The 20,993-nt window shown below is 43.0% G+C and overlaps 1 protein-coding gene across 1 annotated transcript in view; it reads right to left on the reverse strand.

The window, feature by feature from the left end:
* LOC108097299 overlaps positions 1-20,993 on the reverse strand; it is a 55,104-nt gene that overhangs the window by 22,656 nt on the left and 11,455 nt on the right. Inside the window, 1 exon segment of the mRNA XM_017199513.2 lies at positions 19,311-19,355. The gene's annotated coding sequence lies outside the window, so the exon portion shown is untranslated.

Below are 20,993 nucleotides of genomic sequence, written 5' to 3' on the forward strand. Positions count from 1 at the left end.
CAAGATGGGAATGAAAAAACAATTTCACTGCAAAGTGAAACGTAGAGTCACGTCTAAAAGGGGTTCCCTTCTTGTTGTTATTGCTTAGTTGGTGATTTTGTGGAGCAAGCAAATAAATTGGAAAGAAGCAAGGGGCTGCAGTGCGAGTACGAGGGAATCCGTCAGATAGCTGCCACCCCGCGACAGCCCGCCCCGCCCCCGTTCGTCCTCCATGCCTTCCTCATGTTGAGTCTCGCAATGATTGAATGCCCGTACTCACACACATTCAAAAAACACAGACCCAACACACTGAGAAAAAAAATTGTAGGCACTCACTTGCAGAAATGTGGTACTCCAAGTATTGAATTGGGATAGCTTAAAGAGTTCCAATTCTATTTAATAATAATTATATATTTATTTATTTATTTATTTTTCGATTTATTCCAATAGAGTGTATACCAACACAAATGACTTCAAAGGATATTGTTCACATACCTACCACCCTAGTTTTTTTTTTTTTTAACTAATGAAGGGTTCGCCCTTTTTTTCTCCCGGTGCGGGTGAACAAGTACGAGTAAAGGACTCTAGTTCGAAATTCAATTGGAACCCTCGCAATGAAGAATTTTCTGTGCATTTTTCTAGGGCACACGTAGCGGCACACGACGGTGGAGCGGAGAAGAGGGAAGCGGGGAAGCGGGGGCGGTCGGTGTTTCGGATCAAGACGTCCGAGCCAACATAAAATTTGTTGTGCAAAACATAAAAACCAAACAGAGAACGACATGAAAATGTGGCAAGAAAGAAATATACGCCAGACCAGTTCACCAAGTGAGATTCCAGCAAAATACTACAAACAAGAAGAAATAAATAGAGAAGGGGAGAATGTAGGAAAACTAGAAAATACTACAAACAAAACAAAGAAGGGCGGGGGGGTGGAAAAATGGAAAAAACGCTGAGCTCAGAGCATCATGAAAAATGTAAAGAAACCCAAACGGAGAAAAAAAGCAAAAAATAAATAAAGTAAGACAACGTGCGGCGCAGGAAGAAGCTGGGGAAAATAAAAACTAAATCAAAAAGGAAAACACAGACCGAGATACAAGTCCACGTCTTATGCTAAGAATTTTGATGCACTTACAAAAATGTACGAGTGCGAGTACGAGTACGAGAGTCCAGTGGGCGGTGGGCGGTGGGCGGTGGACGGTGAAGGTGGGAGTTGTGGGTTCTAGGTGTGGAACTGCCACAAGTGGCACTGACGAGGGCGAGCGCTGATTGGCACAAGGCCAGGCGATACGGCGAGCACCAAAGAACGTTTCACTCGAGAATCTCCCCTACCCCCTAATGTTTTTCGCCAAGTCCTCTCTTCAAAGGACCTTCCACTCCCCGCTTTCCCCGGAAAGCTCACAAGTTTCGAGCATTTCTCCACACAATGAGACGAGTCTCGGAATATAATGGCCTTCAATTAGTTCGAGTCAATAGCCTACAGCTGACCACGAAATGTGAGATGGAACTTCAAAGCTCGTTGACCATTGCAAACATAAAATGTATACATTTTTCTCTTTAATAAAGAAAGTATAGAAAACTTTGGGTTTGACACTAGAACCCCCGGGACCTTGGGCCATCTATCAAACACACATTTGTTTCAACTGAATCCTCAAATATACACAATTGCATTCCACACATCATTTACCATAATTTTATACAATGAGTGTACGAACTCTGAGCACCGAAATTAATTGAATATTATAGGCCAAAAGCAAAGCTGAAACATTACTACGTTTTGGATATTGATATTCCTGCTACCGATTTAATTATGCAAGGTCGGAATAAAAAGACTTGTTAACAAATAATGGCAGACCAAATCAGAAGTGAAAATGGAAACTCTGAACACAGGAATACTTTGATATTAATTTGTGTGCGGATTAATTTGCAGAACGGACTTACATTGGGAATTAAATTTGGTTTGCTCAAAAACGAGTTATTAATACCTGATCAGACCCAAATCATTTGAGACTCGCTTTATTTTATTGTGTCCGGCCTGTCAATAAATTATAGCCAAAAGGTGTCGGAATTTCCCGTAAGCCAGTCACTCCCGAAATAAAAACCCTACTCATTTATCGAGTGACGAGCGTGATGCCGCAGCAGTCCGGTTTTCCGGCGGATCGGAGTCCGATGGAGTCGTCGTGCCCGATTTGATTGCCAGTCGCCAGTCACGCCTCCGGCATTCGGGGTCCTCACTCACTGCTCACTCCTTTGCGTGCTTAAAAGCCGCAATAAATAAATCTTTAGGGTGCTCGAGTCCCAACCGCATTCGTGATACCCACTAAAAATAAAGGGAATACTCGTTTAACTGGGCCTGGAGCTGTCAGCCGGCTGGACTCGTTGACGGTTTGCGGCCACCGAAAAGTGGACACGGATGCGGATGCGGATGGGGATGCGGTTGGGTCCTGCATTATGACCCACAAGCATAGAGAACGGGGTTTATATTCCCCCTTTCCACCTCCCTACCTCCCTTCCTCCCTTCCTTTCCCTTCCGTTTCTTTTCGGCCTCTGCCACATGCCAACAACTTCGGTAATCTCTTGCATCATCGAGATCGAATGGAGTACGTGGCGGGGGGAAAAGCGGGGAAAAATCCTGGGCGGGGAGAGGTGGGAACGTGGGATGGAGAAATCATCGGTGGAGAGGCCCGTGGCTCGTTCTGCGACTGTTGCTTCTTTGGGCGCCCTGAAAATGCATAAACAAGCAAGGAGCCGAGTCGTTTTCTGCCACATCCAGACACCACTTGAAATTACATGGCCCCAGTGAGGAAACCAAGACCGTAACTGAGACTGAGACTGAGACTGAGACTGAGAACCGAGAACCGAGAACCGGGAAAGGGACAGCGAATGGCGCGCCAGGGAAACGGGGAATTGGCCACCCCAAAACCAAAACCCAAAACCAAAACCCAAAACCCAAAAAAAAGCGGCACCGTGAGAGCAACTGCACCAGAAACCGAAAAGACACTGCAAACCAAATGGTGAGATGCATTTCAGATGCTTTCAGCTGACATTAATATTCCATTTTTTAATAACTAACAATTAAATATAAGTTATTTCAAATTAGATAGTTCGTTTATGAAACCCAATCGAAATTGAATACGAGATCTTGAGACTTACAGTCTTCTGTGGCTTCGTAGGCTACCTTTTGATACTTTCAAATGGAAAACAAGTTTCACCTAGTGAAATGCTAGCTGTTAGTCATTTTTTACCCACTGTGCTAACCTGGGACTGCGGGACTGGAAGACGGTGGCCCGAGAGCCTGAAAATGAGACTGGTACGGACAGTTTCGGTTGCTGCTCGCGTACATCTGGCTGCGAGTGCTTCGCATATGTAGCCAGCACGTTCCTCATTCAATGCCATGCGACGTGTTAAGGAGTCGGGGGTTTTTATTTTCAATGCAAGTCCTATCTCTGCGGGTGTATGTGTGTGGGAGGTGGTGGGAAATTTAATCAGTATGGCATTGCGAGCATTCCGATAGACAACCTGAATTTAGATAACAAATTATGCATTGCCAGTCAGTCCTCGCCCCTCGACGGCCATTACAATTGTTGCACATGTGTGAGCGGAGCGCTTTATGTGCAGCCTTTTAGGCCCCATTTTGCTGGCAGTCTTCCCAGCTCTCCGTCCCTGTCTCCCGTCTTCCGTCTCCAGTCTTGTATTTTCCCCTTTTTTTTATTTTCGGTCCGGCAGAGGTCAGCAATTTTCATTTGAGGGCTTCGAGAGCTGATGCGAATTCAGTAGGTCGGTGGCCAGGAAATGACAGTTATTGCCATTTGCCTTTCAGTTCGCCAGCCAGCCAGCCAGGCAACCCGCTGCTTTGGACTCTCGGTCTTACACCACAATTACGAGCGATGAATGAAAATGCAATGGAAAATGCCTTTTAAAATTGACCCGACCGCCGGCCGCCCGGGAAAAGCGGCCGAAATGTATGCTGCGGGATTTGGCACAAAGCGGGCCAACATTTTGTTTATTTCTGGCCCGTCAGTCACGTGTTGACGCAGCCTCTTTTTTCCCCCCGCTAGCTCTCTCCTATATATATAGTATATATACTTTTTTTGCTATAATTGCACTTTGGTTCCGTTTCTAGTTCACTTGCTTTTCGATTCGGTTTGTTGTTTAAGCTGAAATTGAGTTATGCTACAACAGGTTAGAGGCCATTCGGGCCTTTTAGTGGGAAAGCTTCAGTCGGCTGGAAAGTAACCCGAAAATTGCGAACCTAATTGGATACATTGATTGTGAGTTGCAGAAAAAAAGAAAAATAAAAGTGGGGGAAAGCTAAAGGAAAGCACAAAAGCGGAAACTTAGAAGAAATTTTCCTGGCTTTTGAACGGATCAGCTAGAGTATTTTTCTTATCTTGGCATGTTTTTTTTTTAATGTACAAAATCCTTGCTTACCACAACGAAACGAAATCGTTTCCGGATTCACCGCAGCTAAATTAACCCATTTTAGCTATAAGCCAATATATTTCAATCCAACTTTGACTCTCCTCTAACAAAAACAATTTGAAATGGAACAGAGCAAAAGTCGATTATTTCGCTGACCAGACGAGACTGTACCGCAGGAAATAAAAGTATCCAACAAAGCCAAATCCACTTCAATCACTCACCTACGACGAGCCCCAACCCACGAAAAGCCATCAAAAATATTGCAGGGAAAAAGTCAAAAGTGCAAACACTCAACCGCTCAAGTCCTAACTCCCCAACACACTTGTCCCCAAAATTTTTGTCATAATCCAAAGCCAAAAAACCAATAGAGGGAACCGCACCTCCAAACCACACACCCCCTAACACACACACACCCACACACACACACATGCAAACACATGTCCAATTTTCGCATGGATTTCACTTTTCCCATTTTTTGTGTGTTGGACAAATAAATGAAATGAAATGAAACATTTTAACAATAAATGCAAATTTAGCTAAGCCGCCTATTGGCAACTAAAACCGACACGGACGACAAAATAGACAAACAAGCACTCACACACACTCACAGACAATCATCCCCAAACACACACACACACACACAGCATAGCAGACGTTAACGCACACATGCTAACCCAAAATGGAAAAGTCTATAAAGCAGGCAAAGCCACCAAAAAATAGAGAATGGAACCGAACAAAAATGCGATGAGCGAAAAAAGAGAGGAAAGGGCCTGCAGGGTAAAATATACACTGGACAAAATAGGAGGCTATTTTAAAATCGTACACTATAAAAAAGTGCCATTATTTTTATGTGATTTACGTCTATAGCTCTTTTGGTAAAAAAGTTATTGTATAATTTTAGGTATTTGCTTATTCTAACATATCCGATTTAAAATTATGTACGTTTCTAAAAGTGTAGGGATGCAAATTGTTCGCTTTATTTCCACGCGCATCTGGCACACTCACACACACACACACACACACAAAATGTAGGGAAATCAAAAGCCCTCCTCCTCCTTTGTGTGGGTGAGCGTGAAAAGTGAATGGCGAAATGTGTCAGCATGTGGCTAAAAAAAAAGGAAAAATTTTATTTTTTTATGTTACTAGCTTTGGGGCATCTGACCAATTGTATGATTTAATATGACAATGGGCTGGCGGTCTCTTTTGTGGGTGCGTGTGTGCGTGTGTGCGTGTGTACGCGTGCTGCGTTTCCACATATGGACACATAAAAACCCACTCAACTAAGCCTTTATTTAATAACAAACTAAGCACAAAGCAACTGCGGGCTGCTCTCAAAAACCGAAAAGCAATCAGCGACTAAGCTAATACACTCAGCAGAGCAGAAATATTCGATTTGGCACATTTTGAAAAGGTCCGAACAAAAATAAATACTCTCAAGGGATTTACCCTCTTTTCTCTCATTTTTTCAATTGTAAAATATAATTCTTCTCATCATAACTAAAGCCCAGCGGGAATTACACAGTTCAAAATCGTGCAGAATAAAAAAATGGAACGATAACTCTTAATAGCAACTCTACAGATTCTTCACACCGCAGTCTCTGCCGCAACCCAACCAAGCCAATTAATTCGATCAGAAAAAGCCTCAACGCAAAGGACTCGGAAAACAGGCCAACTTTTTATACATAGTTTCGAACTGATTCGACAGCAAAGTTCGCTGGCAATCGTTCAAGTGGAACATCGATTTCGTCGACCCAATCGATTCCCAGCCTCACCGATTCCGATTCCGATTGCGATTCGCTCTTAAGCAAACGACTTGAAATTTGAAAAGTAAACGAAACGATGATAAAATAATACGAATACAAATACAAATACATATACATATACAAATACAAATACAAACAGAGAGGCAAACACCAGGCCAGCTCACGGCACATACAGCCAAACTCGATATACAGATGTGTGGGTTCGGTTTGGTTATAGATGGCTGCATATAAACTGAAAATCGAAAACCATATTTCAATTTGCGGCATTTAGCCCACACTCACACACACATACACTCACATACACAGACACATGCACATCGGGGGGCAAAAGGACACGCATGATCAAATTGATACGCTTGCCGTAACGAGCAGCACTCGCTGAGTGAGTTGGGCACACGGTACGTATACGTACTCTGCTGCGGACTGTGGATTGTGGACTGATGGCGGTTGAGGTGGCAAGCTGGGGGCCTGAGCCCGGCGAATTGGGTGGGCGAGCGGTGCGTCGACCAACGGCGGCGGCAACTAATCGACCCGGACCGAATGCCTCGAATCAAATATAAATTGCAACATTGCCAATGCCTGTTTCTAGGTCCGCCGTTCGGTATTTGGGTGCACTGAAAGAATATGTAAGCACTCTTCGAAACACGAAAAATAAAAAAAACACCATTGAAAAACACAACTTTGTATTAAAGAAATCAAATGTTTAAAATCAAATGTTTTAAAATCAAATGTTTTAAAATCAAATGTTTAATACTTATTTGCATTAATTTTGCTGCCTGTATAGAATTATAACATTTCTGTTAGTACACAAGGACTGCAAAGCATTTCTGAGTGCAGCTAACTGCAGTAACAGCTGCTGCTTCCGATCCGATTTCGGCAGGCTGCACTGTACCTTGGCAGGCGAGGCAGTGACCCCAATTCCCAATTCTCAAGCCCCCATTTTGCCAGTTTCCCTCTTCCCTTTTCCCCCTTTCCGCATGTCTACACGTCCATCTATCTCTAATTCCGCTTGATGCCTAAACATGATTTTACACCTCGACCGCTTCCAGCATTGCGGTATTTGCGTGCCTTCAGCTTCTTAGAGAAATTGGGAGAAAATTCGTGGCGGAAAGGGGAGGAAAGGCGGGAAAACATAGGGTTTTTGGGATCCGTAAACGTGGCCGTGCGGTGGCCCAAAAGCTTCATACATCATTCAACAATGAGCGCTTCGGTAAAGGTCGTCTTTGTATCTGTGTGTGAGCCCTTGCATGTGTATGTGTGCATGCTGGAGATTTTTAACTGGTCCCTCCTCAGCCAACTGTGCGTATATATGTATATGTAGGTATATCTCACATATATATGACTGCCATCTCTTCATGGCTTTTTGCACTTTCCCGCTCCGATTGCGAAATTTTAAGGCGATGAAGTCTTCTTTGGGTCCAAAAAAAGAAAGCTATAGGCTATAAGTTCTTGAGTTCGATATGGGAAAATGCAATTAATGCATATGGCGTATATTTATTCCCTTTATGTGTGATAAGCGGAAATGGGAAAAGGCGTAAAAGCTGCAGGAAAAATTAAACGATTTTACTTAAATTATTATATCAACATAAATTAAAATAACTTCGAAAGCATTTGAAGCCAATTCTTCCCCTAACTAATTCCGTATTTATTTATGATTTTAAATCCAAAGAATTTCAATTGGGTGTAATTCGGAATATTTAATCAGCAAATTGCTGTATCCATGTATGTATAATTAATGAACGGTTAATTGTCAAAAAAGCAAGCCACGTTTTATGATATTAATGAATTAATAATTGGTCATATGTGAATTAAGAATCAATTCACCGAATACAAGATAAAATAAATAATTGCAATAATTAATACTCTCTTTAGCTGATCATAGTATCAATACTCTTCAGCTGTTTAAAGCTTCTTTTACCCTAATATTTACTTTGTATTTCCCTGCCTAACTCATTCAATGACTTATAAATTCCTTGTTTTCTCGTGATGTTGTTTTATTTAAGAATGATAATCCAATGTTTAACTTTCGGTCATTTAAATACTGAAAACCGCTAGCTTCAGAGATATATATAATGTTTTTTTGAGCACCCCCTCATTCCTCAGATTTATATTTCACCCTGTTCTCACTTATCGCTTGGTTGCACACCTTCTGCCCGAAACTTCTCCCTCGCACTTTTCACGCCCACTGCTGGGGAATTTTCCCGCTTTCCCTTCTATTGACCACAATTATGAGGTGCTTTTAATCATATTACAGTCACCGCTCACCCGCCGAATCTCTTTTGTGGTCCTGTGACTGGCGAGGCGTGTCTCAGTTGGCTTATTTTTCCTTTTTTTTTTTTTTTTTTTTTTGCCACCGCTCGTTTCTTTACTCCCACCGCTCCCATATTTTTTCCGTGTGCATTATTTTCAGCTACCCTTGACCTTCGGCCAGCCCCGCCCCCCGGAATGACTGGGGCTAGGTGACCTTTTTGAATGAGTCTCCACGGAATAAGCGCGCTCGCCTCGCTGACTATCTGAGTAGCAGCAGGGCTCCAACTGGAGCTCCGATTTGGGGTAGATGGGCCCATCTAGTGGTGCCGACTGGAGGGAGACTGGTAAAAATCAGCTTAGTGTAGTTTTAATATACCTTATATGGGTAAGAACAATTTAAATGGGGTACAAATCTATGGAAAGCCCCTAGGTTTATAAGAAATGTTAGTAACCTTCATGCGAAAATGTTCTTAAATTGATATTTAGCTTAGTTAAATGGGTCAGAAGATTTCTGGGCTGAATATCCTTGAAAAAAATTATTCAAAACTTTGTTGTTTCGAATACAATTTAAAGTTGGAACTTTAAAAAACCAAAAGTTTCCCATTTGTACCTTTGCGAATACTCAATTTGGCCGGAAAATAGAAATGTTGGCAGCACTGGAGGCGGTGGGAATGGGAGTGGCGTGGGTGATTTTGAAGGAGGCTGCTTATCGCTTTTCTATTAGACACGCGCCAGGACCACGCCCACTGCCCCTCATGCCCACTGCCCCGTTTAGCAAGCCCTCAGCATTGTTTCAAAAATGTTTGTTACAAAAGTTTTTTGGGCGCAATTTGAGCCGCAGAACAACAACAACAACAGATTTCCCCACTTTCCTCCGCAGTTATGTTGTTGTTATTCGGTTGTCCTCAACTTAAGTGATTCATTTGCACTTAAGACACAAATGATTTCGTTCAAATTCAGCGCTCAGCGAACTAAGTAAATAAGTCAGCCAAGTCCTGTCCCAAAGAGCCAAAGAACTTACTTTCTTTCCTCGTTTTCGAAAACCGCAAAATGTAAATGCAAAGTGCGCATAATTTAAACAGAGACAGAAATGCGGGGAAGGGGCAGAGAAGGGGGCAGGGCAGATGGGTGGTGCAGATGGTGTGGGGGGTTGGTTTCCTGGGGGAGGGGGAAGCAGGTCTCATCTGTGCCTAATTGACTGCCATTTCGAGTGGAGTTCGGCGGGGGACCGGGTGTAATTCAGTTCGGGTTATTATACCAGACTTTTGAAAACTTGTTTTCGTCGCTCCTCCACCGCTCCTGGAATTTTTATGCACAACACACGCAACGGTAGGAGCGCTTTGGAAAAAAGTGGAGCAACAGGGGGAAAAGCGGGGAAAGCGGGAAATTCAGACGGACAGTGACAAGCAACTGACATCCGGCGAAATATAATTTACAACTACGGTGGCCGCTGACCAGCGGAAAAGCTAAAGTTTTCCTCCACACCAAGTCTACGCGGTACACAGCTCAAAAATACATGCAAATATTAAGAATATTCATGAAAATTTAAAAGAAACTCTTTCATGTCTTAAGTAAGCTTTGTAAAAAATTTACCATTTTTTATTAGGGAAATAAAGCACAGAAACACCAAGACACCAAGACTGTTCAACTGGTATTTTCTGATGAATTTTCCGCTGTGTGCCAAAATGAAAAGCGAATCACAAAGAAAGATTTTCTAATGAGCAACTCCGAACTGGGCACCAGCAAAGTTTTCCAATTCGCATGTGTGTGTCTGTGTGGCTGGGAAGTGGAAAATGGGAATTGGGAAATGGGAAATGCGGGGAATTAAGCTCATTATTGCATTTAGTTGAAAACAATCAAAAGTAAAGAAAACTCAACTCAAACTCTAAGCCAAAGGGAAGCACAAAGGGAAAAGGGCCAGCTTTAATTGAGTTAAAAGCGAAGGGGTGGCGATGGGCGGTGGGCAGTGGGCGGTGGGTGGTGGTTGGTGGGTGTTGAGAGGTGGAAAAGTTGTATTCGAATTATTGAAGCGATAAATACATTAATTAAAGTCAAGTTGCTCATAAATAAATAAAATCTGCTAAAAAGTAAACGAAGCAGCCAGACAAGAAGAAGCAGAGGCTGAATTTGCTGGAGGGGGGAAAAGCGGGAAAAACAGGTAAGAAGGTGGTGAAAAGTCAAAGCCAAAACCATTAATGAAAGCGGCGAAAGAAAGGAGAAAATGCGACATTTAAGGGAGCGAGGGCTCACTTTTTGTTTTTAATTTTTCCGCTGCTGCTGCTGCTGATGCTTTTTTTTTCTCTTGTGCGCGTGTTGAATGAAGTTGAAGTGCGGTCACAGTTGCGGTTAGCGAAATGGCCAAGACGGAGGTAATTGCTCAGCTGGATTGATGAAGAGAAGCTTAATGAAGAAAAGCGGAGAGTCAGCAGAAAAGGGCAGTATTTGAAGAGAAGGGGGGAAAAGGTGGAAGGGAGGAACGCTTCGGGGCTGAGCGAAAATTGAATTAAAAGTACTGTGAAACAAAGTTCAACCAAAGGAATTTTTGTGGAGACAATGGGATGTCAAATGAAAGTTGTATTATACTCGCATTTACCTTATTATCTGGTAAATCAAAAATGGAAAACGAGAACCGTTGGTAAGATAATAACAAATAATAACCTTTTAATAACCGGACTTCTTATTTGCAGCACTGCAGGTTGTTTCGGCCTCATTAAGCAGTTAAAAGCTTTGGTTCGCAACGAGACACCTTTTCCGCATTTTTCCACACCCTTTTCCCCCCGACAAAAGATCCCCAAGGATCCCCAGCAGCGTTCTAATGAGTCGCCATGGCATTTTCTCGGCTAACGGAGCGCATTAAAATGGAAATTGAACGCAGACGCGGCAAGCGATACTAAACAAGCATCGTAATGATTTATAAGAAAGTATATTTGTATATACGAGTACGAGTATAAATGGGGAAAATATGGAGCAAGAACCGTGACAGCTTGAGTGCGCCGCAAGTTGCAACTTGACATCATCTCGCCCCCTTAACATCAATTAAAGATCCACAAAACCTAATCTAAGCACTTAACCCACAACCCGAGGCGATAGTGGGTGACATCTAAGGGGGTCCCCCTACCCACTTCCCCAGTCACTTCACTTAAACTACTCCTTCGACTTTTCCTACACCGGCGAATGGATGCCCGAAAATCTTGCGGAGCGTGAAAACTTCATCGTCAGGTGAACGCCGGCAGATGAAGCCGAAAGTTTGCCAGCGCCGACGTGCAGTTCATAAAAAGGAGTTCAGCGAGGGGAGTCCTTCCCAAAATCCCCCCCACCGAAGGGAAGAAAACTTTCGTGCAGGATAATTATGAAAGCGCCTATCGCGATGTCTTCTAATGGCGGCGTCGACAACCAAACAAAAGCGCTGAAAGACAGCTGTCTCCTGCCCCCGAAACCGGCAACGGCAACGGCAACGGCAACTCAACATCACAGCACCCAAGTACCCAACTTATCCATCGGACCTCGGGTCTTGATGCACTGCAAAAAACACATAAAATTCACAATCGAATAATAATCAAAAAATTATGTAATCAATAAGAGCATCCTTGGGAAATGCACTTGAACAAAGTTCGCATTTTGCAACTAAAGTAGAAGCTTTATAAATAAATACTTATTTTCGCCGTGGTTGCTTTTGATTTTAACCAAATTTTTTTTCCGCATGCACCTGGCCACTTCAGAGATCCCAGTCCGCTCTCCATTAAGCCGGAGCTCCGGCCGTATAACAGCCACGTAAATGTAATTAAACCATACATCAACGTGAAATATGTCGACTCTGCGACTACGACTACGACGACTTCGCCTAGGAGCCGAGGCCTGTGTTAACTCGCCGTATGTATCGCTGTACGTACACGGGATGGATATGTGGCAGGACCCTCGGGGATGGATTGGCATCGTCGCCTTCTCGCCGGGTTCTTCCCCATCTTACAGGACGGCCCATTAGAGCCTGGGCAGAAAGTCTACCGAACTTCGAGGTCCTGGAACTCTCGAAATGCGAGACTAATTCAATCCCTTCAAAGGCAAACAAACAACGTCTGTATAAAATAAAGAAGCAACTTTGCTATAATTAATCTCGTGCTTATTAAATCATTACTCAAATGAGAAATTAGACTGGAAATTGCTGGCCTGGGCGGGAGTCTAGCAAACTTTTAGGTTACTTATTCAATAGAAACCAGCTTCTGCTAACCCAGAAACTGAGTACGAAATAAAAACATTGTAGTGAACTATTTTAACATATTAAACCAGTTATGCGTTATTATATTGCCACAGACGCACTTAAAAATCAAGCAATTTTCCCCCAAACACCTAAAAACCGCAATACAAAAGGTACAAACGAATTATTCAAAACACGGCACCGCGAACGAAAATGCGATTTAATGCTAGTTGTCAAACGAAGAAGGCGAAATTCTCATTTGAATACCGCAAGCGCTGGCAGCGGCGGGGGATTAGCTCATCTGGCTGAACTGAACGACAACCGAACAACCGAACGACCAAACAACCGACAACCAAACAACCGACATCCGAGCGACCGACAACGAGGGTATCCATAGTTCCGCATCATGGACACAATGGGGAAGCCAAGAGCTTACTGCTGTCGTGTTCGCCGGCAAGAAAAGGTAATATAAATACACGTAAATATAAAGCAGAATTGTAATTATGTGCTTAACGTGAGCGATGCGATGCGATGCGATGCGATGCGATGTGATGCCGGCAGCCCTTTTCACCCGGTCCACCCACCCACCCTTGGAAGCCCCAACCCATAACCAACCCAACGCCTAACCACCACCAACCGAAAACCCCAAACCAAACGGCGTGGCAGCCCCACGGTATCCGAACCCAGGGGAACTCCTTTATATAACCCGCCAGGTGCTGTATATCCTTCGCCATGCACGAAAGTGGTGGCAAGTTGGCGAGCATTTGAATGGCATCAAGACAAGTTGGCTCTAATTTAATTCCTGCGCTGACTTTTGGCCGTCATCATGATGATGATGATGACGATGATAATGACGATGGTGTCGAGTACGAGGATAAGAGCTCTGATGACGTTGAGGCCGCACCTAATGCTACCGGGAAATAGTCCGCACCTAAAGTCGCCGATTCCGTATGGCTTTAATGGCTTAAGGCCTGTCGCGAAAAGGCAGGTTCGTTGGTCTCACAAATCCAATTGTAATCAGATTCGAAACTCGCTAACAAAATATTGATGCGAAAAAAATGTAAGACACCTCAAAATACTCCGTGTTTATTGTTAGGCAAGATATTCAAATAACCAAAAAAAAAAAAAAATCTAACGTATCTAACTTATTTGGAACTTGTTCGGAATCCTAACTAAGAAGCTTAATTAAAAGAGGCCTAATTAATGGTAATGCAAACATTATCATACTAACCAACTTCAGGGCTTAGTGCGCCCGAGCGGAAAATTTAAAATTCTCTGTGAACCTTAAGAACTTTGCGTTTGCGTCCCTTTTGGGAAAAACAAGGCTTGAGTGATTTTCCCCTGTTGACACTCTTCGATGTTCGACGTTCTTTTTTTTTCAGCCAGAGGAGCACTTCGGCAATCACCTGTGCGGTTCAGACTACTGCTCCCTAACCCCTGTCATCGGCTTATTTATTGGCATAAAAAAGCTAAAATAATGAGCTACTTAAAAGAAATATGTATGCTGTGGGTTCGGAACAGAAGTGCAGCGAGGAACCAGAGGGGTCAGAGGGGTCAGAGGAGCCAGCGGAGGCAGGGGAGGCGAAATGCATCAAGTTGAAGCCCTGTGCCCAAGGAACTTGGCTAATGCGCATTTGCCTACCAACGGCCCTCTCCGCCAGGAAAGACTATAAATTTCCGCAGAAGTGGGGAGGTCTAGGTGTTTTTTTTTTGGGTGGGGGGACGAGTCGGAAAGAGGACTCGATTGACGGGATTTCTGGCCCGGGGAGTCTAATGATGGCTGCTCTCCTCGCCTCTCCAGAGGAGACCTCACCAACTAAGACAAACTAAAGGAAGACATGAAAATTTTCGATATCCGCACCTAACGACTGTGTGTGTGTGTGTGTGTGTGTGCTGGTGTGTGTGGGCTGGTGTGTGTGTGCTTGTGTGTGTTTGCTGGTGTGTGTTTGTGTGTGTGCGGCAATGAGATTTTAAGAGCTTCCTTCTTCCTTTCTAAGCAAAAATTTGTTATCGCCATTGGCAGGCTGAACCAGTGAAAAATACTATATTACAAGGTACATATACATCTATATATAGATATATAGTATATATAGCTCTAACGAGCTATCCGTTGCCGATCCCAGGGGGAAATTGACGGGGTTTTGGGTGGTTTTTCGGCGGGCGTTCACGGCGACTTTCGGGAGGCTGGGGACTTGGCCCGATTTGCTGCTTGTCTTGCATTTAATGTCACACGCTTCATTATTTCTAATTGGCAAATTTTCAATCAGCAAACGAAGAGCCTTGAACGGGGTTGGGTGTTGGGGGTTGAGTGCTTAGTATTGGGTGTTGGGTGTTGGGTGTAAGGTCCTTGCTGGACGGGCTGGCGACTGGGGGGCTGGTCTATTCCCAGCGCGTAAATTTGGCTGTGCTGTGACTTAACAACTTCAGAATTCAATTATGCGACACACAGTGAAATCAACATTATTGATAAGCCGCAAGGACAACGGAAAACGGGGGCCAAGAGATGAAGAGATGGAGACAGTGGTAGGTAGACAAGACAGAGACCGAGAGGGAGACAGAGAAAAAGGGAGAGAGAGTGAGAGAGATAGACAGACCAATCAGGCCGCCAAGTCGCTGTCCCAACTAACCGACAAAAGTTTGCCTCCTGGAAAAGCAGGACCTCGGAACGAGGAGGACGAACCACGACGAACCAGGCCAACAAAAGAAAACGTAATGCGCAAATTATCGTAATTATAAATTAAGTCGACGTCGGTTTGCTTTTGCAAGAAGGGTAGTGGGTAGTGGTGAAAAGGCGCAGTTGAAATGTTGGAAAATGTAATGAAAAATACTTTTTGCACAAACCGCCCAGCCCAGCCAAGTCAGCCCCAGCCACCCCACCCCGTCCCACTCTATCCACCCACCGCCTGACTGGCATTCGAAAATAGATTTTCACTATATATACGTATATAACGACCAGTAATTCTCTGGGCTTCGGGGGAAGTTTGGAACGACCGGAGGTCTTACAAAGTTGCGTCTTCTTCGCTGTGTAAAGTGGAAAACTTTTTCCAGCGCTATCCCCACTAACCAGTTCGCCTTTAAAAAAAAAATGAGCAGATATACTATATATATGAAGAGCAGTCAGGGGTAGAGGAACAAACAACTAAAGCTTTACCCAAAGCTTGTGAAAATTTCACTTATTGTTGTTGCCTCGGGCTGCAAATGAAGCCATTTCGAGGGGGTGGTGAAAAGAGCGGGCGGGTTAGGGGGAGGGGGTGGGTCTGGGCTACCGTTATGATGCCTGAGCTGAGCTGGCGTTATTGGGTCGGGCGCTTCTAATTGTTGGCCAACTCCGGCCAAAAACCCCTAAACCTTCTCCACGCAAATTCTGTGGCCATAAACCAAAAGCGTTAATTGAGCGCCGCAGCCAAAAGTCTCAGACAAAACAGTAACATTAAATAGATACAACAACGATGGTTGGATGAGAATCTTCAAAACAATTGAAAACGCCTCAAGTTTTTGGGATCTGGCAGGAGGTGGGGTGCCACTTAGAAAAATTTACAACTTTTTGGGGCGCGCAACGAAAGTGGCGGCTATTAAAAATGTAACTGCCATTTGTTTTGGGAAAACTAAAATGAATTCTGGGCACGAAAAATCGTTACAAATACATGGAATAACGAAATTAAACTTCCCTTTTCAAATGGTAAAAAAAAAAATATTGAAATATTTTATACAATTTTATTCATTTATATATTCCTTTTCTCTATCCTCGTTTTATACCTATTGACTTTCAAGCCCAATGTAGCGTTCGATTTATGAAGATATACGACAGCAATCTTTAGCAGGCATTTTTTTAAAATAGCCACTTACATGAGATACGCATATAGCAATTTTCACAGGGTTATCTCTGGCAGCCGATCGGTTCGAATAGGAAATGCCCCACTCAGCGCGGCAGACACACTTCCCCAAGACATATCCCGCCCAGGGGTATCATCAGCACATCCCCCATCCGTTATCTGGCTCCTCCGACCCCCGCCGACTGACTGATGGATGTCCTGGCCGGAGGCATTTTCCTCTGTGCATAAGTAGCTGGGAAATTAACGCCCAAAAGGACGGGCGAACGGAAGGCGGGGGATTGTAGTGCGTGCGAAAAGCGCAAATAAGGAAAGAAAAAAAAAAAAAGAAAAAGCGAGAAAGGAGAAAGAAGAAAGAAGAAAACAAGAAGAGGAGGCTGATGCGTGACAGGGGGCGAAGTGAATTCCATTGAATGGTTATAAATTGAAAATGACTAAATGAAATGAGTAAATATTGACAGATTGACTGAAGTTGGCAGGCAATGGCATTCCACTTGCGGGTCATTCAGCTACCCAGTCGTTTTCCTCCCGCGACTTCGCCACGCAGTTTGACAAGGCTAATTTGTTGATTTGCTTCAATTTGGTTTTAGCTTTCCGCTTGCTCCCTTCCCCCTTTTTTTTCTCACCCCCGCCCCGATCTAATCTCGTTATTTTTGTCATTAGCATTCGAGTTTTGTGTTCCATTCTCCGGCTTTTGCTCGATTCCATTTTAGCCCGCGCCTGTTTCGGTCAGCTGGAGAAGAAGCATCGGACAAAGTTTTTTGTCCTACTAATGAGCTTAGAGCTCTGGAGTGGGAGTGACCGAAAATAAACGGAAGTAATTATAATGGCTGCGGACATGATTTTTGGCATTCTAATTGAATCGAGAGAGAGTCCCTTCTCAACATTAGGTACTTAGAAAAATGCTCAGAAACTCAACAAAAAAGTAATTTTCCCTCGTTCTTGCGGACATCGAAACAAAACCAAAAAAGTAACGTCAAACACATTTATAATTTTTGTATTGGTAGATTTATTTCCAAAAAAAAGAACAATGAATCTAAAAATATTACAGCCAGTAAACCGGAATATCCAGGAAAAAAGAGAAGGAGAAATGAATTATATTTGCTTTGCCATGTTTTGTAATAACAAAGATATTGTTTGGGAGTCGATTTGTATGGCCAATATATTTTTATCTATTGATAATTTTTCCCCAAAAGGGCGCTCTATTGAACTGGGTTACATGCAAAAATGCAAATACACATTAAAATTGTTAAAAATACATCAAGTTTAAACGAATAAATAAAGTGTAAATTGGCCAAGCTAACAGCTCGTATACGTAATTTAATAACTCTGAAAAAGTGTGGCCTACTTTTTCGGTTCAACTTACATTAGTCCAAAATATGGGGTAAATATGAGACTAAATAAATATTATTGAATCAATTTTTTAATTTTAGTCGAGTAAAGGCCAAAAAAGTACCCTTGAACCAAATGAACGATATTTTTCTATGTGAACAGTGCGTATGCGTAATTTGATACCATAAAAAAAACATTGCCTACTTTTTGGGGCAAATATTTATTAATAGCCAATTATTTTGAACCAATTCAAGTTAAACGAGAAGAATAAAAAAAACTTAAAATAAAATTTTGTAACTTCAATTTCTCTCTACCATCGAAATATACCATAAATCTATGAAATCGTTTAAAGTGAACACAGAGTGTCGTCATCACTGGAAACGGCGAGAAAGCTGAAAACTTCCTGTAAATTGGCTCTTAAAAATCCATATATAAACCAAGTCGGCTTGTTCAAGGCCACCTCCTCCGCAAATACCCCCATAAATAGACTACTATCTCTTTTTACAGTAATAACAGACAGTATAAACATTTGCCTTCCTTGCAATTCAATGAATACGTACTCGGATACTTGAAAAAAATATACATAGGTTCACCAAATACAGACACCGGGGGCTTGGGTAGTAAGACACATGCCTCGCATCTGATCCCCGAGTTTATCTGAGCATCCAACTAGACCTTCTATATGGCAATGGCCGTACAATAAATCGAAGTCACGACAAATATAAATAATAAAATGTATTTTATTTTATTTTATTTCCATTCCCCGCGTTTGCATTTCAACGTGCTTTTAGTACATAAATCTCGGGCTTAGCAGCGGTCGGAAGCCCGAACTCAAACCCAAACCCAAACCCAAATGCAAACCCAAGCCCAAAAGCAAAGCAAAGCCAGCAGCCGGGAAGAGTAAAATACGCAGAAATAAAATAAAAATAAATAAATAAAATAAAAGTTGGGCGCCTGAAACAACAGACACGAGTCGTGGGCCGTGGGCCGTGGGCATCAAACCTATCCTGTCCCGCTGTATGAATATTGTTTGTGCATATATAATAAAAAAATAAAATACAGGAACGGGCAAGGACAAAACAAAGAGCGAAGGAAGAAGTAACAATAACAAATCCAATATTAGATGGCTATAACAACAATGCGTTCAAGAAGGAGCCAGGGACGCCGGGGGAGGCAGGGACCATACGTATGAAGAGCTATTTTGAAGGGAGGACTGAGGACGGAGGACGGAGGATGGCTCACTGGTACTGGCAGCTGGTGCCAGGCGAGCCAAAGCAAAGTCTGACGTACACGTTTATGGGTTTGCGATTTGCGATTTTCCCCAGGCGCAGCTCAATAGAAGCGACGTCTTGACTAGAAAGGGCCAGCCGAAAAACAATGGGAAGTGATACACTCTGCACTGTGAAAATCGGATAAAAACACACACAAAAAGAGCGGAACAGAGGTAATTCCTGAACTTAATTTGCGAGGGAAGGGCTTACCCCTGTTGTTCTTTCGACAATTTCTAAGCTCTGAAAATTTAAGATAAAGAATCAAGATGCTTACCTTTAGCTAGCTTTGATGAGTTCCAATAAGCTGTGGCAATTCGACCTGCAATATAGATAAGATTTCCAACTTATTAATTAAAGTGAATTACTTTGTTTTAAATTTTTTCATAACGTTTTATTTTAGGAAATATTTGAACTATTGAAATAAAACTTCTAAATGAAGACTTTTATTTTTCTATTTTCTCCAAGTACTGGGAAATTGTCTCAACTTTGGCAAAACGTCCCCTGTCGGTGAGTATAGCTTATTTCGAGGTGATTTTAAAGGCATTAAGCAAAAGTGGCTAACAGAAATGGAGGGAAATGAGATGGTTGCTCGAGCTGAAGTGGATAATCGTCAAATGATGCTTCTATTACATTTTCCTCACAAAATTGAAAGCCCAACCATAATCAAGAGCAATAAAACACAAAAGAAAATTGTTCGAGGTATTTGGAAAACTACTTCTTTGCCAGCAAATTTTGACCATAATGCAGGCTGCCAAGTCTTGCCTTTTGGATACACAAAAGTGTTCTGCAGTAACACCCAAAATCTAATTTATATCACGTTAATGAGCTTTTATGTCAAATTTTTGCGGGCTGGTGGGGCTTGGCAAAAGTTTTTCCAAAGGTCGAACAAGTTGAGTATCAAAAAACAAACAAAAAAAAACCCAAGAGGTACAGGGAATGTGAAACGGTCCAAAAACTGTCCATTGTAAAAAGTTCGCTCATGGCTTATCAAACCAAATTTGTGGCAATAAAACGAAATGGTAACGGAGAACATAGAATGACAGGATTTTGGAGAGATATTTCTGCCGAAAAGGGAAGAATACCCCATGACTAAGCCAATAACCGAAAGGTTATTTAATATTTGGCAGTGGCGTGGCCTCCAAAAAACGGACCCTTTCCTTGCCCCACCACTTCGCCCCATTTTCCGCCGATTTTCCACCGCCCAGATTCTTCGCCAAATTCGAGCCGAGCTCGCACTTTTTCTTTCTGCTCTTTTTCCACCATTGCCACGAAAAGAACACAAACATCAAAGCCGGTGAAAGGCGCCGCCAAGGACGAGGGCGTGGCCAGACTTTCGCCCATTTCTCCACCGCTGCTGCTCAACTTTGTTGTAGTTTATTTTGTTTCTTTTTTGAGTTGGGTACTCCAGCAATCGACGGCCTGCGGCCAAATATTAAACAAATCTAAGCGAAACGAAACGCATTGCAAAGTTGTCAACTCGCTCTGATAACACGCCCTCCTCTCCCAGCAACCAGCACCCAAGCTATCCAGTATCCAGCACCCCGAAAGAACCCCGCCCTATCCGTATTCCTATATCACCCCGTAAAAACCCAACCTCCGGCAGTCCACGGATTTTGTGTTCACGCTGCCTTTGCCTTTTGTTTGGCAGGCGAAAAACGAGAAAAAGGCAAAACATTCGCAAATTTAAATGCAAATTACCAGACAAAACTGATGAGCAGAGTTAGCGTGCCGGGGGAGGCGGCAGTGGGGGGGTTGGCGGAGTGTACAAAAGTATTGACAGTATAGGAAATAATGGCCTAAATAAAGTCGAAACAGGTGCCTCGCACAATAAGCAGGGTAAAATAAGCAGGGGGAAGGGCGGCTCAGAATCTGGGGTAAAAACCTGCGTAAAATGTAGGGAATGAACGGCAGCATATGCCACGAAAAACTAAATCAGAAATGGTGCGGCTGCTCGATG

Source organism: Drosophila ficusphila, unplaced genomic scaffold (assembly GCF_018152265.1).
Source record: "Drosophila ficusphila isolate 14025-0441.05 unplaced genomic scaffold, ASM1815226v1 contig_198, whole genome shotgun sequence".
Taxonomy (NCBI): Eukaryota; Metazoa; Arthropoda; class Insecta; order Diptera; family Drosophilidae; genus Drosophila; species Drosophila ficusphila.